The sequence below is a fragment of the Galeopterus variegatus genome, unplaced genomic scaffold (assembly GCF_000696425.1).
Source record: "Galeopterus variegatus unplaced genomic scaffold, G_variegatus-3.0.2 Scaffold20372, whole genome shotgun sequence".
NCBI lineage: Eukaryota > Metazoa > Chordata > Mammalia > Dermoptera > Cynocephalidae > Galeopterus > Galeopterus variegatus.
In genome coordinates, this window is record NW_007746483.1 from 1,053 (window position 1) to 6,777 (window position 5,725).

At 54.3% G+C, this 5,725-nt stretch overlaps 1 pseudogene; it reads left to right on the top strand.

Moving 5' to 3' along the window:
- The first annotated feature begins 1,925 nt into the window (after window positions 1-1,925).
- On the top strand, window positions 1,926-5,311 carry LOC103583182 (annotated as a pseudogene).
- Window positions 5,312-5,725: the final 414 nt, after the last annotated feature.

A 5,725-nucleotide genomic window follows, 5' to 3' on the forward strand; every position in this document is an offset into this window, starting at 1 on the left:
TGGAGATAAGGTTGAGAGGAAGATCAGGCTAGGATTATTTAGTCCTCTCCATATAGGCTAGTCACAGTGATGGGTGGGTTTTGGGTGGGGGGTAGGGTGGGGGGAGAGGGCAGTCGCTAATGGTACCAAGAGGCCTGACACTGATGAAGGTCCTTAGGAATAACTGGGCCTTGACATGGAAGGGCACCCTACTAGGGAGGGAGGTTCTGTCAGTAAGGAAACTGAGCCGGTGTGAAGAGGGGCTCCCAGCCCGAATGGTGGCTGCGGCGGCAGAGTCAGGAGGGCAGTACGGCGGGCTTCGGTTTAAATCTTTAATGTACCGGCTGGCTGGGCAGCTGCAGCGGGCGTGGGGCGGGGGAGGCCGCGACCCGAGCGCGGGGGGGCAGGGCCCAGGCCGCTGGACAGACAGCTCATCAGGCCCCGCAGAGGCTCCAGCTTCTGCTCCCGGGGGTGCGCCGAGCTGTGGGGCAACCCGACACTGGCATGAGGCGGGGCGGGGCGGGGCCTCCCGAATTCCACCCCTGATCCGTCCTCCGAGACTGAGCCTCGTTCGGGCCCCGGGCGGATCAGCTATATCGCAGGCCCCTCACCTCCGCTCCCTCCGCCACATGCGCAGCCAGGGGAAAAAGTAGAAACAGCCCCAGTAGATCCTGCAGAGAGAAGGTAAGGCCGGGCGGGGCGGGGCGGGGCTGACCCCACAGACCCCGCCCCCGGACAAGTCCTCCAGAAAGGCTCCGCCCCGCCCCCTAAAGGCGGTTCCCTTCATAGCCCACGCCCCTAAGAGGACCCGCCCCGCCACCCCTCTCGCCCTCAGAGCACTTGCACCCTTCCCCCACCCCGGGCCGCTTGGTCCCGCCTACGCAGAACCCCGCCTCCACTCACTCCTCCTCCGCCTCCAGCGCCACCTCGTATCGCCTCAATCCCGACATGTCCTGGGTTCCGAACGTCTCCTGGGGAGCGACATGATAGAATCAAGGATTCCCCAATCCCAGATCCCCCTGTCCGTCACTGTCAAGACGAATCTGACTATTTCTCAGGTAATGTGAGGCAGGTGCCCCCGGGAAGCCTCAATTGCCACATCGGGACAGGGAGAGATTGAAGATTTGGGAGGCACCAGAAATTAAGGGGTTAGGAGGTGGGTCATTTCTGGGGCCCGGGGTATTTAAGAAATCAGGGCGAGAGGTTTGGCGGTCATGGGGTTAGGAGATTTGGGGCTCTGGGTGAGGATTTTCAGGAGTTGGGGTCACCTGGAGGGGGCAGAGGAGTCGGCGCAGCCTAAACTCCCGCCCTCCCTGGCTCCTCCCCGGAAACAGACCGTTACCATTACGTCACAGGGACTCCACCGCGCACTAGGGTGGGGCTTGCCTATCACCCGGAAGGGGTGGAGTCAGCATACGTCTCAGAGGTGGCGGGAGTCAAGAAAGGGGCGGAGACGGGGTTTATTAAGATGCGGCGCAGAGAACCCTCTTTTATAGCGATGGAATCAAATTTTTGAGCTACACACTTGGAGGCTGAGGCCTCAGCACCAAGCGGCAAGAAAAGACCTTTGGGACTGTGTTCAGTACTGTTTTCCCAACCCCCCCTCCCCCACTACCCTTCCATAGCTTCTTCCCTGCCTGTCACCTTTCTTGCCTGGCACACTCCCCTTGTATGACCCCCCAGGTTGAGGAAGAATAGGCCCCTGGAGAGAAACCAGTTTACAACAGGCCAGGCTATGGAAATACTTGTTGGCTTAGTGGCCTTGGCTAAGTCACTTAATGGCCAGAGGGTCATAGCCCTTCCTCTCTGAGCTGAGATTTTTTTTCTAGTCATTCAATCAACAGATATTTACTGAGTGTCTGCTACGTGCCAGCCCTGTTCTAGGCATGAAGATATAACGGTAAATAAGACACCTCTGATAGGGACAGCATCTAGAAGCACTCAGGATGGTCCAGCGTCTGACATATGGTCATAGGCTTTCCTACAATACAGCTTCTAACAAAACTAGACTGTCCCGAACCCCTGGTGATAGAGTCATTTACCTTTATACCAAGAAAGTTGGGAAAGCACCAAAATCTGCATGTGGAGTGTGTCCAGGCAGGCTTCGAGGGGTTTGTTCTGTGAAACCTAAAGTTCTTATGAGGTTATCTAAAATGAAAAAACATGTCAGCAGGGCCTGTGGTGGCTCCATGTGTGCTAAATGTGTCTGTGACAGGATCAAGTGTGCTTTTCTTATTGAAGATCAGAAGATCATTGTGAAGTGTCAAAGGCACAAGCACAGAGTCAGAAAGCTAAATTTAAAAATGAAGCTTTTTTGAGTAATTAAAAAATCAAAAGGCAAAAAAAAAAAAGACAAGACAGTCTCCACCCTCACAGAGGTTATCACCTGGGAATGGAGGTGGGGGCGGGTCAAAAGAGATCAGACCGTTACAAATCACTTCCCCCAGCAAGCTGACTGGGGGAAGGAGAGGTTCTGCAGTAGCACCAAGAAAGGGCAGTTAACCCAATGTGGGAGGCTGGAAATAGCTACCCCAGACCTCTGACATCCCAGCCGAGTACTGAGCCAGAGTTGTTTTGGGGAGTGGGGAAGAGAGCCTTGTGGCTAGACTGACTGTATGGGAGAGTGACCAGAAATGAGTGAAGTGAAAGTTTTCTTAGGCTGAAATGTGAGGAATGGACACCTCTCCCCTCTTCCCTGTACCACCCTCTTTCTCCCTCTCATACCCATCTTTCCCTGTCTGAGTCACATACAGACAGCAGACAGACAGATCTGTGGGAACCAGGTGGCTTTATTGGAAGCATGGCAGTCTGGGCGTGGAGGAGCTGTGCTACCTCTGCACACACCCTCTCACTCACACACGCACTCACACTCACATTGACACTCCAGGCTCTGCCCTGGTTGGGTCAGGTCTGGTGCAGAGGAGCTGGAGGCCTGGTGCTGCCTTCTGTCCTTGTGGTTCTCCAGGCTAGGGTGAGGCACATCTCTTCACTCAGATGCAGGGCTCCCTCTGGCACTGTCATAAGTTAACTGCTTTGGGTGTTTGCTCTGGGAGAGGAAGGAGAGCAGGGTCATGGGCTTGGAGGGAGGAGGCAGGGCTGGGGAGGGCCAGGCTTGCCTTGGCAGAGGTCTTCTGCAGTCTCCGGATGATGTGGCCCACCTGGAGCTGGTCTGGGGGTGCACAGAGCTGGCGGCCCCTCAGTGTGGTGAACTTAGAGTCAGAGGTCAGCGAGAAGGGAGCCCTGAAACTCAGCTTCCTAGAAGGCCTTTGCATGAGGGGCAGAAGCTGGGGACCATGTCTTAGAACTTGGTTTAGGGGCTTCCTTGTGGGAGGGGCTGAATAAGGAGAGGGGAGGGGGTGTAAGATGGTGAGGGGAGGCCCGAATGATAGAGGAAGTGGTTGAGAAGGGAGGAGCCTGGACACTGTCCACTCCCAACTCACAAGACAAGGTACCTGCAGCCATCTTTGAGGAAGAGATTGCCAAAAACACCAAAAATGTTCCCTGGACCTGGGTGTTTGTTTACTAAGGCAGAGTCCTCAGAGTTGTTGACGCCACTCAGGGCTGGTGGGGTGGGTGTTAGTGTTTGGGCTTAAAGGACTCTAAGGAGGAAAGACTACAGCCCTGAGTGGAATTCAGGATGTCTGTGTCCAGTGCCATAGCTTTAGTGTCGCTCTCTCCTCTACCCAAGCACACCGTCCTATTCTCCCTCTGGGAAACTGAGGCTAGATGAGACAGAAGAGCAGCCAGAGACTCCAGGACACATCCAGGCAATGACACATATAGGAACACCTGGGGCATAAGCACATCACCACCCTGTAGGTGTACACACAGGACACAGGCATAGCCACACCACACAGGCACGTGCATAGACTGCACAGGAAACACAGAATGAACCAGTATAGCCATGTCACACACGGACATACAATCACCACAAGGGCACACCCGTTTGGCACATGTACATTCTCACGTTTTACTCACATACAGATGTTGACGTGAAGTCACAGTCTCCTTCACGACTTCCTGAGGTCTGTGCACTGATCCCTCACCTCACCATTTAAGCCATGCTACATTTTACCCGCTCCTGGCAAGAAGATCAGTATGCTGAGGAGTGATGCCACACAGGAGGCCATGGAGGACGGACAGAGATGGACAGAGGGGTAGAGTCCCTGGGAGCAGCAAGTGTGTGCGGGTGTGCAGGAGTTCTTCTGCTTGTGTGAAGTCTGTGTGTGAGGCTGGATGGAGGAGAGTGAGCAGGAGAGTGATCCTGAGGGTAGGGGAGTCCTTGGAAGACTGTGAGGGCCTGGTGAGTATGTGTGTGGGAGACTGTGGCTGTTTTATTTATGGCCCCTTGATGCTTTCTTGGTGACTGGCCATTATAGGGATGGAACCCTGGACCTTGGTGCTATCAGCACCAAGCTCTAACCAACTGTTATAACTGGCCAGCCTTAAACTTTCATTTTCTTTCTTTCTTATTAGCCATATTGATAAGGAATTCAGGTTTGGGAAGGAGAAGCTTGTTTTTGTTTTAGGACATAGCACTTTAAATGGGGACAGGGAGACAGGATGAAAAGAGAAAAAGGGAGGCAGTTTAAGCATTTACAGGACAATATCACAGAGTATTGATAATGCAAAATTCTGGAGAATAGGGAGAGGGAGGGCCATGTCCCACCCTGAGACCTGGGGTCTGTATGTGACCTTATCTAGCCACAGCTGCACCCCATATGGGTTGCATGAGTTTTACAAAATCATTTTTTTCCTTTTTGCATCTGCTTTCCTTGCTGTAAAAATAAACTTGTCTAAATCTCGTTTGCCTCACCAGGTTGTTCTGAAGTCCACAGAGACAGCAGTGCCACATGCCGAATGGCACTTGTGTGAGGCCTGCAGTGGCGAATTACATCGGAGCCCTGCGCTCCTGGAACACCTTAAGGGTCAAGCGTCCTCCTACTCCGTGTTCGAAAAAGGGCTCACTGCGAAGCATGCCCATGCCCCTAGGGCCTGGGTGAGACTCAGAGATACCCACGACAGGGTCGGACTGCTCGTCCCCGCTGAGCAATCAGAGCACAATGCTTGCTAGCCCACCCTTGGCTCGGTTTCTTGCCTTCTCCAGGCCTGGGCCCCTAGTGCTCAGCCCGGCCTCAGTCCAGCAGCTGGCTCCATGGCCCAATCCATGCCTCTGAAGAGAGCCCTCCGCCCCCGCGGCCCCCGGGCATGAAGCCTCCCTGACCCGACCCTTTCCATGCAGATGCCCGCAGCCCTGGATGTGCTCCCGGCTGGCCGTGGTGCAGGCCTGGACCACCGTGCCCAGCCCGCCTGCCCAGTGGGCCTGGGGTAGCTGCGCCTGCTTGTGCTACTGGAAGGTGCGTGTGGGCCAGGGGCTCACTGAGCCAACAGGAGATGTACCCTCCCGGGCCCGGGCCCTGCACACTTGTTGGGCCTGCTCCGCCAGGCCTGCCCCACTGGCACTGCTTGAAGCTTTCATTTTCTACGTCCAGAGATTTCCTCCCCTCTGGTGTATAATAAATATTTTTATTGGTCTTTTCCCTTCCTTCTGATGTATAATGAAGAAATTGATTGGCCTTTGTCCCTGGTTCCTGAGAGGGAGACTAAACCTTTGGAATTTCCTTAGTAATAGGAGTGTCTTTGTTTTTCATAAGCCCCTTGGATCACACCTGAGCTTATGTGAAGAGATATGACTCAGGATGGAGACTGGTCACCATAAAGAGCAACCCATGTGATTTGAGGGTAG